Source organism: Cydia fagiglandana, chromosome 23 (genome assembly GCF_963556715.1).
Source record: "Cydia fagiglandana chromosome 23, ilCydFagi1.1, whole genome shotgun sequence".
NCBI classification, from domain to species: Eukaryota; Metazoa; Arthropoda; class Insecta; order Lepidoptera; family Tortricidae; genus Cydia; species Cydia fagiglandana.
In genome coordinates this window covers 3,605,962-3,626,523 of record NC_085954.1, presented here as the reverse complement: position 1 = coordinate 3,626,523, position 20,562 = coordinate 3,605,962, and the positions used below count along the sequence as shown (strand labels likewise).

General features: G+C 37.7%; 1 protein-coding gene across 3 annotated transcripts in view; it reads left to right on the top strand.

The window, feature by feature from the left end:
* The window catches only part of LOC134675908 (uncharacterized), a 369,748-nt gene that overhangs the window by 141,081 nt on the left and 208,105 nt on the right, over positions 1-20,562 (top strand). Inside the window, exon 1 of one of the 3 annotated variants that reach the window (XM_063534250.1) lies at positions 2,111-2,268. The exons of the other annotated variants lie outside the window; for them this stretch is intronic. The gene's annotated coding sequence lies outside the window, so the exon portion shown is untranslated. Of the gene's footprint in view, positions 1-2,110; positions 2,269-20,562 lie in introns of those variants that run through there. 3 annotated transcript variants of the gene reach the window in all.

Genomic DNA, 20,562 nt, shown 5'->3' with positions numbered 1-20,562 from the left:
AGTGATATAAAGTTACGCGTCGGTGTTATTGTAACTGTAAGATCCTCGTATTTCTGCCCGTACAAGATTAGAACATTGAGCTTTATTGCTTAATATAAAAGTCCAGTTTTAAATAATTGACCTGATTATGATTCGTTATGACTAATGTACTTTGGTGAATAACGTGGCGTTATGCGTTACGCGTTACGCTGTTTCGAGTTTATCATTTTTGCCCACCTCAAAAAGTGCTCAGCGCCGCTAAAGAAGTTTTCACTTCAAAAATTTCCATACTAAATTGTTGCCATGTTTAAGCATTTTACGTCAAAAATGTGACAGTTACGTAGGAAGTGGCGCCCTCAGTATAATTTTCTACAATTTCTTGTCGGACCTGGGACAGCAGAGTACTCGGATATCTACCTTATTGTATACTAGCGACTCGCCCCGGCTTCGCACGGGTTAAAAAATTATTATCTAAGCCTTCCTCAAGAATCACTCTATTGATAGGTTAAAACCACATGAAAATCCGTTCATTTTTGAGTTTATCGCGGACAAACATACATATACACAAACAGATAGACGCGGCGGGGGGCTTTGTTTTATAAGGTGTAGGGTAGCCATTCTCTAAGTGTGTTCCGCGGAATCCTAGGGTTCCGCGACACCCCTGCAGGGGTTCCGCAAGAATTTAGAACACTATGCTTTAGTCGCCTCGAAAAATGTTATGTAGGGTTAGGTTAAATTTTATGTACAATGTAGGGTTCCATCAAGTATTTCGCTTTCCAAAAGGGTTCCGTCAAAAAAAAAGATTGAGAACCGCTGGTGTAGGGATATCATTGTATTTCTTTATCTTATCCTTTTACCTACTTAATGGTTTTAATACAATTATTCCATTTCGTTTATGTTAAATACGTTGTTTGACTAAAAATGGAATTCTTAAACAGTCTCAAGTCTAATTAAAAATAAACAAAAAGATACTTCTACCAAAGAAATCTTCGTAAACTTCGAAGTAACATCAATTATAAGTCGGAAAATGCCTTCATAAGAACCCTTTAAGGGTTGTTTCAGTTTCGAACATAATATGATATCATAAAATCGAGACTTAGAAGAAGCGTTTATTGTCTTTACAAATATTTATTTATTTTAACTTTATTGCACATTAAAATTGGACAAAAGGCGAACTTAATGCCAGAAGGCATTCTCTACCAGTTAACCCTCGGGCCAAACAGAAAAATATTTTTTTTAAAGACGGAAATCGTGTCAAAAGTGTTTAGATTCAGAATTAATCAAAATACCATTGGTTCATTATTATCATTAATGACAGAAGATACAGTCAGCAAAACTTTTTTTTTGCTAGCCTATTAAGGTGTCCCACTGCTGGGCAAAGGCCTCTCCCCTTGTCTTCCACGTCTCCCGACATAGCGCCTGCTCTGGCCAGTTGCTGAGAAAGGTGTCTAGGTCATCCCGCCAAAAGCAAAACTTAGCATATCCTCTAGCCGCCCATACGTCAAACCTTGCCAAGCAAAATGAAATTTTATTTTGTCAACACAAAGTTCAAATTAGAATGGAACAGGAGACCTTCTTATAGGTCTCTGGGCGGCTAGAGGATATAAATTTGTTTAGCTAGCTAGCCAGAGTGCTAAGCAAGGAGTGCAATAGCTTGGCTGACTGTATCTAAAAGTACCGTGAAAATAGAGGAATTAAGATGGTTTTTGGGGTCAACCATAAATCGGTATTTTTAGTGAGCCATCTATTTATAAATTCAGGGACCCTAAGACCCCAGGTTATAAAGCGTTACTTAGTTATAAATGCAATGAAATAACCCGCAATATTGTACATTTTACCTGAAAACATCACAAATATGCGTCAGTACACTAATAAAGTTAAAATATTCTCAGCTTTATTGCCTATAACATTAGCAATACAAATTATTTGTGTCAAAACTGCCCCGACTAAACCTACCTTAACTCGTGACGTAGCCACCCTGGCTATATTCCGCACATAATAATTTCACCTCAACCCACCAGTGTAAGATGAACTATGTTAAGCATACAATTGTTAGTAATCCAGAGGCCATGTTTGACTGGATGATCAAAAACTGAGTGAATGTTGAAAGGAACAACTGAGACTTCGCGCCGCCGCGGCACAGTCCTCTCGTTCGCGGAACGGAACGCACGTCGGTTCCAAATTCGAAATTTCGACCACCCGCCTTTTTAAACCAATCAGCGTTACGCTTGTGAAACGACCAATCAAAACCAATTAGTGCATTCAAAAACGGATCTCTGTGTGACACAGGTAAGTTTTCTATTACATTTTCGGCAGCCGGTTTTCTATGTTTGGTTATTAATTAGGTTAGAACTAATTAATAGGGTTCCGTAGGTTATATTTATATAGCCTTGACAGGGGACTACCTGCGAAGGATTTATTAAATCAACCTTGAAATGGGTCCAATTATTTAGTAAGGGTCCGTTGTTGGGTCGGCTTTTTATATTCAGAATATGATCGCTGGCATAAAAAGGCACGGGAAATTCTTTCAGTGAATGTAGCGGTAAAATTTTATGTTTCCATACAAAAGGTGAATTCTTTAGGATAATTTGCTATAAAACTTAATTAAACGTAAAGAAAGGAAATGATTAATGAAGTGATTTGTCTTTGTAAATGTCCACAATTCATTTTACGAAGAGTTCTCGGTTTAATTTTAATGTTTTCCTTCTTTTCTTCTCTTTAAACCTTTTGGTTAAAAAGCTCCAAAAAGTATTATTTCTGAATTGTAGAATACTTTAACTTCGCTAAGTTTTATACCATATAATGGGGTGAGTAGGGACAAAACTGACATTCAAACCTCGATAACATTTTATTTTTACATTTTAAGCAAACTTAATTTTATTAATAAATGGTCCGGTCGTTTGTATTTTAGTTTTTTTTTAATGGTTTTAGGTAGTTCCATTTCATAACTTTAACATAAGAATATCGGTGATTTCCGAGTTCAGAAAACCCAGATATTTTTAACTTTCCAAGATAAGGGTTGATGTATTCCAATTATTGAGTACGGAACCCTAAATTGTATCTGCCCGCCATCTTCCGATATGAAAGTATAACAGTACAGTCGAGTTAGAAATTAGGTCAAAGTGTGAAGATACACTCGGCCGCATAATTGCCGGTTCGGAAACTTCATTACTTTGTAACCCGATTTAGATCGATTCGCGATGTACAGTTGGACAGAAATTAAATTTTCGAATTATTATCTATTTTTTTATAAAGAGCAGGCACATATTTCACGAACTTACGACTTGATAGCTCGTGGAATAATACAATTTCAATTTATTATTAACAAGATATATAAAGTGGTACCTATTACTAAAAGAAATTAATAACTAGCTTAAATCTAAAATAGGCCCTTGAGGCATTGTACCAAGGATGCTGGCGGCATTTCCTCGCTGCATCGCAATGCTGATACGTCGTGCGAGGTAGCCGCCAGCTCTTCGGTCACCAGTTACGTCAGGCAGACGCTTCGCGATTTCTGCGAATGACTTGTGCGCGCTGGGACCCCATGGACCTAGAGAGTTTCAACTCCAAATGGTGCAAATGGTACTTTCTACCGAGGCTCCTATATTTGTTACGTTTTGTTATATTTATTATTTATTTAAAAACCGTAGATCCATAAGTACAAAACAAGTAGTGTTAGTAAGTACAAAGCAAACTAGTCCCATCATACAAATATTTTTTTGTCAGTTTTGTTACGGTCATAGAAGGTTATATTGAATACCGTAGGTAACCAAACGGATCAAAAATTTTGCGGACTTTTATTCTCAGTAAAAACGGAGAAAGGTCGTGATATCATCATCATAAATAGAAAATATAAAAATTCCACATTCTTACACAATATTTTTTTACTACTTTAAATAGAAATACCCACCAACAGACGCGGCGGGGCTTCGTTTAATAAGGTGTAGTGATTTGTGAAGCTATTAGAGAATGGTAGATATTTTTGACGTGTAGTCTGATCCGCTACTTTTAATGCCGACTGTACCTACACAGATACGTCAAAAAGATAACTTAAAAAACTCCAAAACAGCATATGATATGGCCTAAAAAAACTGCTTTTAAATCAGTTCTCCGATACTCTAAACTAGATATTTAATGTGTTCACGATATTTTGGAACTTTTGAACTTTATATGTCAGTGCGATTTCTTCTTTTTCGTCTTTCTATAAAGTATACGTATAGTTAGTGCAGAGATAGGTAATAGTAATAACGGATTATGCGATGTTTATGCCATTATTGTTTCCACCTAGTCGCGATTCTACACAATATGAATTCCACGCAGCTGAAGTTTATCACGAGCGTTATTCTTCACAGTCATTATTTCAACACAGTCTTGATTCTACCTAGTAGCGATTCTACACAATATTTATTCCACACATCTGCAGTTTATCACATGCGTTATTCCTCACAGTCATTATTTCAACACAATCTTGATTCTACCTAGTAGTGATTCTACACAATATTTATTCCACACATCTGCAGTTTATCACATGCGTTATTCCTCACAGTCATTATTTCAACACAATCTTGATTCTACCTAGTAGTGATTCTACACAATATTTATTCCACACATCTGCAGTTTATCACACACAAATATCTATATATATCATCGGGAGACTGCAACTGTAGCGAGCGTCGTTCAGCCATGAGGTTTAAGGTTTGCTCGGTCAATTTCTGAGGTCTATCTTTACGGCGGGGTCTAAAAAACTTAGACCCTACTATGTGGACAGTTTCCACTAGCCCGTCGTTGATTTCGTCCACTGAAGCCAAGTTCTCTAGGCAAGCAAAGCGGTTAGAGGGCTCGAGTTGAAAGCTTTTGGGGTCTTGAACATGGGCTCGATTAGGTCGGAGCGTAGACTTCATCAGGCTGGACCTTTCAAGTTTAATATTGATATTCAGTGAGCCTCTTACGATTCGGTGATCACTACCGGTCTTTACCCTGTTGATCACAGAGACATCGCTGAATATCCGTTTCTTGTCGGTCATGATGAAGTCTATCTCGTTTCTCGTGGCACCGTCAGGACTCATCCAGGTCCATTTCCTGTGAGGCGGCTTCTGGAAGAAAGAGTTCATCACGAAGAGTTCCTCTCTCTCCAGAAAGTCGGCCAGCCTCTGACCCCTGGGGTTCCGCTGCCCATACCCAAATTGCCCCACTCTCAACTCATCACCGCTTCTCTTGCCCAACTTTGCGTTGAAGTCCCCCATAACAACAGTAAAGTAGGTTTTAGAAGTATGTATGGCCCTACTTACGTCCTCATACATAGCCTCTACTACTTCATCATCGGAGTGTGACGAGGTCGGTGCGTATACCTGAATGACCTTCAGCGAATATCTTTTGGATATTCTGAGTATTAGGTATACGACCCTGCTCGACACACTGTCGATGGTTATTATGTTGTTTATGAGGGACTTGTGAACGAGAAACCCGACACCACCTTGGGACTGTTGGTCGCCCTCCCGGTGGTAGAGCAAGTTACCAGACTTCAGGGTTGTCGTGTCCTCCCCCTCTCTACGGACTTCGCATAACCCTACAATGTCCCAGTGTAACCTGCTCAGTTCCTCTTCCAGCTCGCAGATCTTTTCGTCAGTCCTCATAGTGCGTATGTTGTGTGTTACCAGGGCCAGTCGTCGTCGGGGTGGGTAGCCGGATCTTTGCCGGAGATTCTTAGCACCCCTGACCCCGCTAATGCCCTGACCGCTACCATAGCCAGAGCACCGGGGGTCGCCGGAACCTCGGGGCCGTGGTTTTATTGTGCTCTGCATGATGGGGGGTGAATGCCATAATCGCCACGCTTGGCAGGCGGGTTGGCGATCGCAGTCGAGTACACCGAATTTGAGGGACGCTGCTGCCCGTCCACCGGTGGTCTTGGACGTAGTTTCAGGACATACCCGGGTCCTAGGATACTAGGGTCTAGGAGTTACTATTACAGAATCTCGAAAAGACAGATATCACTCATGAAACTCATCTGCTTTAGAAAATAAAATCTTTGATTTCGCGTTTTAAGTTTTTGTTTCTTACGATACGCCACTGTATTGGTTTTACAAAGAAATATGCAAAAATGACAGTTTTGTTTTTATTTTTTACAAAAATGTATATAACAGTTTTAGCTTCTAATAACCTCAGGAATGTGCTGTTAAAGTTATTCGGTTTCCTCCTGATACACCGTGTATAACTTTCGCCACGTACCCCAGGGTAACCTTTCTTAAAAAAAATCGCTACGTTTTCGTGAATAACTGGGACGATTACAGGTGAAGACCTGTGCGACAGCATAGTGTCTATCTCTTTCTTACTTACTTATAAGTACGTTAGTGAGAATAGATCGAAAGTATAAAAACGTTCAACTTAGTAGAGCTGATCTGCTTTTTACTGATATCCGTGGATAGGTAATATTGTCCGTATTGCCTCCATCTAATACTTCTCACCCAGCAAATACAAAAAATAAATGGAGTTGTGTCATCATCATCATCATAGGCCTTTCAGTCTATCGCAGACTATACAAACAGTGTCAGGCAGGGCGACAACGTTTTTCATGGCTGTATAAGCCAATACGGGAGCGGCAACCACGACCGCAAAACTGGCAGGTGTAGTGTGCCCGTGGCGAACACATGTCGGGCTGATGACGCTTGGCTCGCTTACTTGCCAGTGTCTTAAACCAAGCGTCATCGTGGATTTTACGACCATCGAACACCAGTTTGCGCCACTTATCTCTGTCCGCAGCAAGCTCCTCCCATTTATGAACCGGGATGTTGAAGGAGTTCATGTCTCGCTTGACGCAGTCCTTATGCCGTAGCATCGGCCGACCGACACTTCTCTTAGCATCAGCTATGGCGCCAAGCAAAACACGTCACGGCAAACGAGAAGGTTGCATTCGGAGTTGTGTAGAACCACATTAATAAGAGTTGCGACGATTGTATAGTAATATATTTGTGTGTGATAAAATGCAGATGTGTGGAATAAATATTGTGTAGAATCACTACTAGGTAGAATCAAGATTGTGTTGAAATAATGACTGTGAGGAATAACGCATGTGATAAACTGCAGATGTGTGGAATAAATATTGTGTAGAATCACTACTAGGTAGAATCAAGATTGTGTTGAAATAATGACTGTGAGGAATAACGCATGTGATAAACTGCAGATGTGTGGAATAAATATTGTGTAGAATCGCTACTAGGTAGAATCAAGACTGTGTTGAAATAATGACTGTGAAGAATAACGCTCGTGATAAACTTCAGCTGCGTGGAATTCATATTGTGTAGAATCGCGACTAGGTGGAAACAATAATGGCATAAACATCGCATAATCCATAATAACTGAACCCCCTGGAATATGAATTTGTTTGCAGGGACGTCAACTATCGGGCTGATTCGAACTTGAAGATAAGTCAAAAATTTGCTAAAGATACGATATGGATCGGAGATCGGATTCTAATCAGGCCGTATAGCTGCATCCGTATGTAGTATTTTTTAACCTTTTGAACGCCACAGGTCAAATGACGACAACACAAAATCGTGACAACGACGTCAAAGACTGCATTTGACGTCGATCGTTTTTTGATGAAAATCTACTGCAAAACACCCCACTATTTATTCACAAAACTAAATTTTACCCCCGTGGCGTCAGTGGCACGGCAAATGGATGCGCCGTTTGGCGTTCAAAAGGTTAAACTCGAACGCCACTTTAACCATCCTCGCTTTAAAATAACAACATATCTGTTCTTCTTTTCTTCTTCAATTTAAGAGGTATCCTCTTGTCGGTGGAGTATTTTCCATTTCTCCCTCTCATAAGCCATAGCTTTGACCTCTTTATACGACACGACACCAGCTTTTTCTTTTATTTGGTCTACATATATATTTAATGTTATATGTCTACATATCTGTAACAGTGTTAAAATATTTATATCTTCTTCTCGTTCACCCACTATTATCCGGTCAAGTGAATAAAATTTGCAATATAATCGTCGCTAGAATACTTTGTATTCTGTCTCGCGAAATTTTCATTGAAACTTTATTTCGATACTCGTAGCGCTAGGCATTTGCAATTTTTACGATCCTGTGACATTGTAACTTAGTGTACAAATGGAGCGATGGTAATGGTATTTTATTACACGATTTATGGATAACTTACGCTAGAACTTCACACTGGGCCCGATTCGGATTTTGAAATAGATATCTATAAGAAATCTTATAGACATCATCAAGATACGATAACGATATGTTTAAGATCTAACCTGTCAAATTTGACATTTGACATTTGCGCGATTCTGGAGATACTCTTGAACGATTTCCACAGGATGTGACTTAGAGATCCAATTCACATCTAATAGAGATATCTTACTCTATCTAACGTAAAAGTGACATTGGTTGCCCGAATTGCGCTGCAAAAGAGAACTAGTTGATATCTAAACTATAACGTATCTAGAAAGGATCTAGTACGTGTCGTCTCTTGTGAATATCTTGAAGTTCGAATACGGCAGGCATGGAGGTTGTCTGGAAGAGATCGCTCATTAATGATAAGACCGCCTGTTGTCTGCCTCTACATTTAATCAATTGTTCTTTTTTTTTTGTAGGTATCTTTGTACTGAGGTGTGCCAATAGAGAGTATTCTATCTATACCTATATCGTCCGAGAAATGGGCCCAGGACGAGGCTGTTATGAGTATTTTCATTGAAACACTGAACTTACGGCGCGATTCGGGAAATGAATTAGAGACTCACTAGATATGAAATAGTAAAGATATGTGACGTTCCACTGCAAAAGGCAAAACGCAGGCTGGCGCCGCTATTCGGGAAATGAATTAGAGATTCACTAGATATAAAATAGTGAAGATAATATCTAATGATATTATCATTACTATATCGTATCTAGTTTATCTCTAATTCATTTCCCGAATCGCGCCGTTAGTATTCATATAACGTTATGTCACTGTTACCAGTTAGACAGCAATTTCCATTATTGCGATATTGAGCTAGTTCGTGCAACGAATGGAAATGCAATAGAGGATAGTTAACAGGTGTAGCCAATGAACGTTATTGGATCAATTTTAATTGTTCGATAGAGGACGTGCGTCCAATACAGTATCGGTAAAGAACTTAATAGGAAGACCAGGAAATTAAAAGGAGACAAAAGACATTGTACGCTTAGTGAAACTAGCGACGGACGATATTGTGCCTAATTGAGCACAGCTTTTTTAGCTTGCAAAGCAGTTTCGTGTTTCGCATTCCTCCAAGGATTGTAAATAACACACAATAATACATTTTTAAGAGCCAACAGGAGTGGTCATTTCTCCATACAAACGTACTCCTCGTTTTCCTCCGTGGTTTTTGAAGCTAGAGCAATTATTTTTTCAACACAGATTAATATTGTCAATATCTGTGTCGGACCGTTTTGGTTTTTTTGATATTTTTGTTTTTCAAAAATGGCCAAAATGGCCTAATTGACTATGCCGCAATGAGAGGCGTGGCATTCAAAACTGATATCAATTAGCCAAAAAAGCAAAACGGTCCGACACAGATAATTTCATAATCATTTAGATTTCCAAATTTGGTTACGATTGGTTAAGTTTTGGAGGAGGAAACAGAGGAGTACGAAACCTCGATTTTTGAGATTTTTACGCAGGATTTTTCGCCTTGTCCTTATCGCACTACTTTTAGGTGCCGCTTCCGTTAGCGAGACGGGTATATTTACCTAAAATATTTAAAACTCAGCTCCTGTTTCGTCTTAAATCACGCCTTGATTTTTAAGGGTTCCGTACCGAAAGGGTAAAAACGGGACCCTATTACTAAGACTCCGCTGTCCGTCTGTCTGTCACCAGGCTGTATCTCATGAACCGTGATAGCTAGGCAGTTGAAATGTTCACAGATGATGTATTTCTGTTGCCGCTATAACAACAAGTACTAAAAACAGAATATAATGAATATTTAAGTGGGTCTACCATACAACAAACGTGATTTGTATAGAACTTGAAAGTTTTACCAAGAATTAAAAATGAAACACTACGCCAAGTTATAAAAGCGTCGAGTTAAAGTGTTAGCTTAAAAATAAACCGACATTCGTTACAAATGTATGTGAGAAACAGCCATATTGTTGATTGTAGGTATAATTAATATCGTAACATAACCGTTTTATATTGACGTGTATTTTAACTTCAGAAGTAATTATAACCTTCATCATAAAATAAATTATATTCGATAGTGTGACGTACGTTTGCGTTATGTCTATTTTTGTATGGGATTGAAATGATATTCCATACATAAGTTCCGAATAACTCATTGGTACGAGCCAGGATCTGAACCTGCGACCCCCGGATTGAATGTCGGACGTCCAATCCACTCGGCCATCACCACAATACTCGTACCACCATAATGGGCTGATTTAGACGGCGCGCGAACTCGCTTGCGATTTTAGTTACATTGCGGACTGTTGGTTACGTCCAATTGAACCGACCGATCAAAACCTGCAATGTAATGAAACTTGCATGCGAGTTCTCGCGCGTCGTAAAATTGAAATGATTTGACGACCGGTCTGGCTTAGTGGGTAGTGACCCTGTCAGCGAAGCCGATGGTCCTGGGTTCGAATCCCAGTAAGGCAATTTATTTGTATGATGATACAGATATTTGTTCCTGAGTCATGGGTGTTTTCTATGTATTTAAGTATTTGTATATTATATATATCGTTGTCTGAGTACCTACAACACAAGCCTTCTTGAGCTTACTGTGGGACTTAGTCAATTTGTGTAAGAATGTCCTATAATATTTATTTATTATTTGTTTATTTAAAATAAGTTGTATCTGTCCCTTTCGAACTAGTAGGCTTGTGGCTTTTTCTATGACAATGGAACGAGAGCAAAACACGGCGCAATACAGCAGAATTAACATTTTGTAGAACGCAATCAACGACTGTTCCGGTTCGAACAGGTAAACAACAGTTAATGGAATTTAATCCTAGGGACCCGTGTTTGACCTACTGCCGTATTCGAACTTCAAGATATTCACAAGAGACGACGTGTACTAGATCCATTCTAGATACGTTAATATAGTTTGAATATCAACTAGTTCTTTTTTGCAGCGCAAATCGGGCAACCAATGTCACTTTTACGTTAGATAGAGTAAGATATCTATTAGATGTGAATTGGATCTCTAAGTCATATCCTGTGGAAATCGTTCAAGAGTATCTCCAGAATCGCGCAAATGTCAAATTTGACAGGTTAGATCTTAAACATATCGTTATCGTATCTTGGTGATGTCTAAACGATGTCTAATAGATGTCTATTTCAAAATCCGAATCGGGCCCAAACAACAGTTAATAGAATTTAATCCTAGGGACGGGTCCCTATTTAAGATTAGGTAGGTCTAATTTACGAGTAATATGTATATGGGTAATGTAATGGGTGAAGTAAAGAATCACCATCAATCGTATTTTCTCGGAAACGTTCGTATTTTGTATGCTACTTTTTGTACCGAGACTGAAATAGCAAGACACGTTCGTACGTTTCCGTGAAAATACGATGGAAAATAGTTATGCACAACATTTGTAAGTAGTAATCATTTATTGTCAGATTATGCGATGTCAGTATACAGATGTTACAATATTATTTGATTAGAGAGTGTCACAATCAACCGGTTTACGGTATACAATGTCCTTATTCCTAAAATACATATAGTACAATTCAAATAACCTTAAGATTAAACAAAAAAAAAAATGTCTAAGGTACAAAATACATATAAAAAAAAACTATTCAACCCTACGATCATAATATTATAAAGCAACATTATTGTTTATTACCTACTAGCTATATTATTCATTACTATGTCAATTCAATATTATTATAATTTACATTGTTATTAAGGTCAATATTCATTAAATAGGTATCAGTCACATGTCAAGCGTTAGAATTGTTCTATCTTGAGAAAAAAATCATTGATATTGTAAAAACATTCAGTTAGGAGAAAGGATCTTAACTTGGAGAAGAATTTGTTGCTTGGCAACTCTGTCCATGACATAGGAAGTGCATTGTAAATACGAACAGCCATATAGTAGCAATTTTTCTTACTCATTTCTAATTTACATTTTGGGACTACTAAAGCTTTATGTGTGACTGTGCGCTTTCCAATGTTACATTTCTGATCAAACAGTTCTAAATTGCGTTTAACGAATTTACATATCTCTAAGATGTATAAGCTCGGAACTGTCAGGATTCCATACTGTTTAAACAACGGCCTGCATGACTCTGACCACTTGACCCCCGCTATAGCCCTAACGCATTTTTTTTGTGCTATGAAAGCTTGTTTCACATTTGTGCCATTACCCCATAATACTATTCCATAACAAAGTGCAGAAGCAACATAGCTATGATAAACGAGTAGCGCAGTTTTGTCTGAAGTCATTCGCTTCAATTTTTTTATGGCATAAATAAATTTATTAATTTTAGTAGAAACTACGTCTATTTGTTGTTTCCAATTTAAATACTGGTCTATATCAATGCCTAGGAAAATTGTATGTGCTACTTCTTCGATTTGCTCCGTACCCATTTTTATATTTAATGGCATCATTTTACTATTTCTTGTAGCAAATCGAACTAGTTTAGTTTTTGAAGCATTCATACATAGACCATTCCGATTTAACCAATCTCCTACATCAGTCAGAGTAGCATTTATATTCTCTTTCAGGTCATTGTCGTTTTTACCTCTAATAACTATCGTTGTATCATCTGCAAACAAAAGGCAGCGGTGTTTAATACTGGTAGGAAGATCGTTTATATAGAGCAAGAATAGGAGTGGCCCTAATATGCTGCCCTGCGGTACCCCACTGTGGTTCATACGTGAAGCAGAGTCGACAGTTAACTTAGAATTATCGGTCGATGATGTATATTGAACCCTAGTTATTTGGTGACGGTCTGATAAATAGCTATGTAGCCATGAATGCGGGCCCCCTTATGCCATATTTTTCTATTTTTTTAAGTATAATTGAATGATTTACGAAATCGAAAGCTTTACTTAAATCCAAGAATAAGCCTACAACCATGTCGTTTGCTTCTAATGAATCAAGTACATTGCAAACTAAATTAAATGCAGCATGTGTAGTTGATTTCCCTTTACGGAAACCACTTTGTTCTGAGCAGAGGATGCGATTTTTATTTAAGTATTTTAAAACCCTTCCGTACATGACCTTTTCAAAAACTTTTGATATAACTGGCAAAAGCGCTACCGGTCTATAATTGTTTTGATCGGTCGTTTTCCCTTTTTTGAATAAAGGCTTTATAATTGCTAACTTGAGCTTGCTAGGAAAATGACCTTGTTCTAATGACAGATTTACAACATGAGCTAACGGCACCGCTATTTCATTTGCTATAGTTTTAAGCGCCTTAACAGTAATGTTGTCGATTCCAGCGGATCTCGTATTCTTCAGCGTTTTTATTAATTTGCCTATTTCATGAGGATCCGTAGGCTCAATAAAAATTGATTTTTCAACTCTATCCAAAGAACAAAAATAATGTTTGTTTGGGTTATATCTATGAAAAAATTATTGAAAGCATCAGCAATTTTTTGAGGATCGGTCAATAAGTTATTGTCATGTTCTATCGCCTTAATCTCTGTTAAATTTGTAGACCGGCCTGTGTAAGATTTAATAATATCCCATGTAGCTTTACCTTTATTCTCCGCTCTATTTGTACCTTTATGTCACTTTAAACTTACAGCCATGGGAAGTCACTCCCATTCTTACAGCATTTAATAACTGGAGTCGCCTTTAAGTGCTTACCCCTCTGCCGAAAAACTTCCACAATTGTGCAAACTTTTGTATGGACTGACATGGCTATTTGTACGTTACGTACAAATCATTTGGAAATAGCAATACATTTGACGTATTACGTATTTTTGATTAGCTTTTGCTCGCGAAAATTGGCAGACTGTTATGACATCTCTAGTTACTAAATGCTCAAATCTCAAATTTTATATTGAAAATGACTCAAGTCGATTTACATCGCCTGTCGCTTAGTACCTGAAGTAACCGGAGCATAATTTGTACAAAGTTTTCAGTGCTAAAGTTTGAGCACTTTGCATTTTTCTTCGGTTTGTTGGTTGACATCTTTGTGTCGGAAGCGGGTGTTGTTCGAAGGTTGACTTATTCTGTCGAGTTTGCAATTTCACCTTTGGGACTGCTGACATATTTGCTATTAGGACAAAGTAATTTGTATGATATTGGCATGAATGAAGTTTTGGGGTATATCTGTACTGAAAACATCGTTAGGTTGCGGTTAAAGAAATTTATTTCTTGCAAAAGGAATTTAACATTATTTGACATAGGTATCTACCTATACTTACATATAGAGGAAATACAAGATAATTTTGAATTTCCTATTTTGAATTCGCACGTGTTATGTAATATATTAATTACATAGGCTTCGTCTATGTATATTATCCAATAGAATACCAGGTCAGTTACAAATCACGTCATTACAGCCATTCGCCACATTGTAGTCATAACACTACCATATCGATCCGGTATCGCTAATGGGATTCCCGGTGAATCAGGCGTAATTACTAAGTAAGCCGGTATTACATTCCGTGCTCATAACGCCGTACCACAATGTACCTAAAGGCCGGTAGATTAGTAATTACTGGCCTAAGCCGGAAAATTTGTAGGAAAATTCATTGCAGGCGCAACATGACATTTCGTAACTTACAACTTCATTTCCATGCAAGTTTGAGAAAAATCCATTGTGGTACGGCCCAATTCAACAATGCTTATAAGATGTCACAGTGATACGACACCGATCTGTCACGTTTATGGTTGAAGAAAAGTCACTTTTATCAGTGATAGATCGTTGTTGTATCGCTATGACATTCTATCACAAAATAAATAATAATACTACCGTACAGAAAGGACACTTCCTACAAAACCGAAGTTTGACAGCGATTCACGGACGAATCATGCTATCCCTTTCTAATGTATGGCACAATCTCTTTCGGCTATTTAGTGTTGTCAAAATTCAAGTCATATATGTGTTGTGCACGCAAAAGGGCGTCAAGTGGTGCCAACCCTAATAATTGCTCGAAGCAATGCTGAGCCGGACGGAGCCGAGTTTGCCCGAAGTCAGGAGTGTCTCCCCATTTATCTTATTATACCTTGTTCGAATTGGGCCGACAATCATAATAGTCTCGTAGCTAATCGTAGCGGGTCTACGGATTTCGTAGCTACTACGCATTCTCGTAGGCCCGCAAATTGTTGGCAAGTTTGGACCCAACTGAGGGACAACGGATTATAATGACAGTCCTTAACGGCCCGATTCGAATTTTAAGATACGTCAATGAATAGATCTAGAAACGATATCGATTAGATCAGTGTCAAATGTGACGGTTCTTCAAACAAAAACGACACTTTTGACACTGAAACATGTAATCCATATCGTTTCTAGATCTATTAATTGACGTATCTTAAAGTTCGTATCGGGCAGTAAGATGGCGGGTTTAATCTTGGCATTTCCTCCCAACTGTCAAGCCGAGGCTGACATTTGAATCGTCATTTAGTTATTGGACTGAATATATTTTGCTACTAGCTTTTGCACGCGACTTCGTCTGCGTGGAATCAGTAACAGTGGGCCCGATTCGGATTTTGAAATAGACATCTATTAGATATCTTTTAGACATCACCAAGATACGATAACGATGTGTTTAAGATCTAACCTGTCAAATTTGACATTTGCTCGATTCTGGAGATACTCTTGAACGATTTCCACAGGATATAACTTAGAGATCTAATTCACGTCTAATAGATATCTTACTCTATCTAACGTAAAAGTGATATTGGTTGCCCGAATTGCGCTGCAAAAGAGAACTAATTGATATCTAAACTATAACGTATCTAGAATGGATCTAGTACGTGTCGTCTCTTGTGAATATCTCGAAGTTCGAATACGGCAGAGTAGCTAAAGTATAGCGCCTGGATAAAGTGTAATAGCAATCAATCAATTTGATAAGCTTAATTGCTTTCATCAATTATCAATTTATTAACTCTCTCAATTCCACCCCCCTTTTCACTCTCTTTAAGGACGATTTCCGACATAAAAACTATTCCCCGGAACTGAAGCTATGCCAGATTTAAACTAACGGCGCGATTAGGAAAGTGAATTAGAGATTAACTAGATACGATATAGTAAAGGTATGTGACGTCCCACGGATAAATGTACCTTATGGCGGTTGGCGCTTACGATTATTAACGTCGCTCCAATATTATTGCGGCGCTATGCGACGTAAGCGCCAGCCGCCATAAGGTACCTTTTGTCGTGGAACGTCACATAACTTTACTATTTCATATCCAGTGAATCTAATTAATTTCCCGAATCGCGGCGCCAGCCACCATAATGTACCTTTTGCCGTGGAACGTCACATATCTTTACTATTTCATATCTACTGCCTCTGTTATTCATTTCCCGAATCGAGCCGTCAATCTATTCAGCGATTTTAGCGTGAAGACGTAACAGACAGACAGACACACTTTCGCATTTATGATACTTTTTGCTCGCGACTTCGTCTGCGTGGAATTAGTGACAGCAGCTAAAGTAAGCGCCTGGATAAAGTGTAATAGCAATCATATATTTTGAGTATAAGCTTAAGCTTATCAATTATCAGGCAATTTATTAATTCTCTCAATTTCACCCCTCTTTTCACTCTCTTTAGGGATGATTTCTGGCATAAAAACTATCCTATGTCCTTCCCCGTGACTCAAGCTATCTCTATGCCAAATTTAAACTAAATCCGTTCAGCGGTTTAAGTGTGAATAGGTAACAGACAGACAGACAGCCTAAGCGCCATAAGGTACCTTTTGCCATGGAAAGTCACATATCTTTACTCTCGTATTTCATAACTACTCGTAGTGAATCATTTCCCGAATCGCGCCGAATGACATTTTTTATTTTTTTATTTTATTTTATTGGTTTACCAGTAACTGTTACACTGACGCATACATAAAGTTTATTAAATGCTTAATAACTAAGAGCTTAGTGTACAATAAAATTGAGGTAAACACTGCATGCAAATTAAAATGTATTACCAAGCGAAATTTAATTACTAACTAATTACTTAAATACTATGCTGTGAAGCTGACGTTTAAGCTTGTTTAAAGGAGTGCAAAACATATCAATTTTGTTATGGTTGTTATGCAACTTACATAGTCTTGGGATGGGGGAATTAGATCCAAGGACAGTCCTTCGGAAAGGTAGGGATAAAAGGTTAATAGGGTTTCGAGGATATCTAAAAGGTACTCTAAATTTAAATTTTGACAATAACTCAGGGCAGTTTATAGAACCACTTAAAATTTTTGATAAAAATGTTAAATCTAAAAGATTTCTTCTATTTTCTAATGATTTAATTTTAAAATATTTAAGACGAGCAGCATAACCTTTAATTCTCCTGCTGTTACCTGTAGAGTATGCTAAGTGGTTCAGAAGTCGTTTTTGAATTCGTTCTATCCGTAGACTGTGCACTGCGTAATGAGGGCGCCACACAACCCCGCAATACTCGAGTGTGCTCCGTACAAGCGAGTTGTATAGAAGAACTTTTGTATTTGGTTTTCGAAAAGATTTTGTATTTCTAATTATGAAACCGAGGGATTTTGATGCTTTTTTTATGATTGAATTAATATGAGGAATAAACGTTAATTTTTGATCAATAAGGACTCCAAGGTCTCTAACAATGTCTACTTTCGTAAGAAATAAGCCGTTTATACAATAATTGTGTTTTAATGGGTTTGGCTTCCGGGTAAATGTAATTTGCGACATAATCTAATCCATATCGTATCTAGGCGTAATATAATAATATTTGATATATCTTAAAGTTTTAATTGGGTCGTACATCTAAAGGGGCCCACTGATTAACAGCCCGCCGGACGGTGTCGGCTTGTCAGTTAGAATAAAATTTTGACAGTTTCGAACAACTGACAGGCCGATACCGTCCGGCGGACTGTTAATCTAGTGTAGTAAATAAAGGTAGTGGACCCCGCAATTCCTCAGCCAGAAAGAGCTTCACAGTATGATAAAGTATCAATAAATAAAAAGTATTGTATAAATTTCCAAAGAATAATAATAATAGTATTTATGTACATACCTAAAGTCTTAAATCGTTAATATCTTTTTACGGAAAATTGCTCCGTTTAAACTTTCTTCTCCGGACATGTTCATGTAACGTATTGCAACAATATATGAAATATCAAAAAAAAAAATCCCCGCAGAAATACCAATATTAACAAAATATAATTATTTGGCGTGGCTTGGACCGGAAAATTGCTCAGTCTAATTTTTTCACTGGAATGCCATTTTATTGCCGATTTATACATACAAATTGAAAATCTAAAAAATTTACCATGTAACTATACTTTTTTTCAGAAATTGCCTTTTTACTCGCTGTGGAAAATTTCTCTATCCATTTTATTTATTGAATTAAGTTCACAGTTTTCTTTCCATTCAACTATAAAAACATCCAAAAAAATAACGAGCGTATTCAAAACTAAACATATCGGGAGCAGTGTATAGGGAGCGGGGTGTACAAGGGATGACAGTTCTTTTGGATATTTTGGATTTAAGTATATACGTGACTACTTAGTATATATTTAAAGAGAAATCAGGCTGAGAAATTTTCCACTCTCAGTTTTTTATAGTTCTAAAATACATAAACTTGGGTATGCATTTTTTTTGGATTTTCTTACCCACTACGCCAAATTATATTCTAAGATCATATAAGAAGGAAAAAATGGCAGAGCAATTTTCCGATGAAAATGAGCGCCAAAAATTATCGTAAAAAAAATATTCTCATGATTGACAAAAGTTTTAGATTTTTTTCTAGTATCACATACTGATACAAATAACTTATTTGGTAAAATAATTTTGGACGGAGGAATTACTCGGTTCAATATATAAACAGATTTGTATTTTTACGTATAAATACCTAACTTAGGAGTGGTTTTTTTTTTGGATATTTATATGTTAGTTTCGGCTCATACTATACAATAACCAAGCAAAATTTCATCGACTGAGAAATTAATGCATGGGTCTCCATACAACAACTTGCTTCGTTTACTACACTAATCAGTAAGGAGCAGACATCGTAAATTTTACAGAATTTTTTGTGCAGCGGGGTGGTGTTAACGGAATTGGCAAATTTAAGTAAATTTCTTCAAAACCAGACCTTCCCCTAATAAACCTTCGTAATTAAGTTACTAAATAAAGTTAGTTACAGTCTAATAGAGTTGACGGACAGACGTAAAACTGTGTTTTATGTAGCCGTGTGTTTAATGTGTTTTGGGCACACGGGCGGTAAAAGCATCATTAGGGTTGATGTCATTTGTAGATTTTAGAATTATAGGTACAGTCACCTGCAATAATATGTTACTCTTCGAAAGCCGCATAAATAAGTCACGTCTTTACTTTACTTTTGTTTCGGTTAAGTTATTTTTTAATCTTATAAATAAATAAAATATAGTAATTCATATAGTATAAGTTAGTACTTAGCAGTCGCCTTGTGTCACCGCCTCAATCTCGGGCAGGCTGAAAATCAGCGCTGAAACCACGCAGTAATGGGCTTCCAGCACATTAGCTGAGACTGTCCAATTGTCACGTACTTACTTACTCCTCTGGCGCAGCGACCCAAAGTGTGTCTTGGCCTCAAACACGACTGCTCGCCACTGATCCCGGTCCTGTGCCGTTTCTCGCCAGTTCTCAACCCGGAGCTCGCGCAGATCAGCGTCCACCACACCGCCCATCGATACCTAGGTCGACCGACCGGGCGGCGTCCTATCGGTTTTCCCTCAAACGCTCTTTTCACCGCCCGATCACCTCCCATTCGCTCAAGATGGCCGAGTCACCGAAGCCTTTGCGCCTTTGTCACACCAATGATGTTTGGTTCAGCAATTGTCACGTAATTTGAGCTTATTTATACATATACTGTCTAGGTTATGTATGTATAGCTTTAACCCCCTTATTCATAAACGCGCTACAAACCTCAATTAGCTAATAATCGTTTGTCCTTATCTGTAATTTGAATTACGTATTTGTAAGAAAGGAATAAAACATAATTTAACTAAATCAGGCCCGTAAAATTTTATGAATAAGGGCGTAAGTGTGTAAAAATAATTGTAACATAAAATCCTTATTGTGGCAATAAATGCTTTATCTATCCATCTAATCTATCTAAATATGTGACACGCTCTTATGGCTCTACAAATAAGATCGTGTCAGATAATTTTGCGGCCTTCGACGTGTAATATACTCGTATTATTGCAGGTGACTCTACCACTGAACACCTTGGCCGCTCCGATAAATCTGATGTCGACTGTACCATTGTTCACACTGTTAACTGACAGTTCGTGAACCTTATTACAATAGGCATAAGGTCCACCGATGGACAGTTAAGAGTGTTACTGTTTTTACTCGTGCCTAGTTATTGATTACTATTTACTGGCTTTAATTATGGGAATTTTTCACACATGTTAAGTTTCTTACAAATGAAGCAAGCATTTTCAGTTTTTTTTTTCAATGTGTAGAGACCGAGGTGAG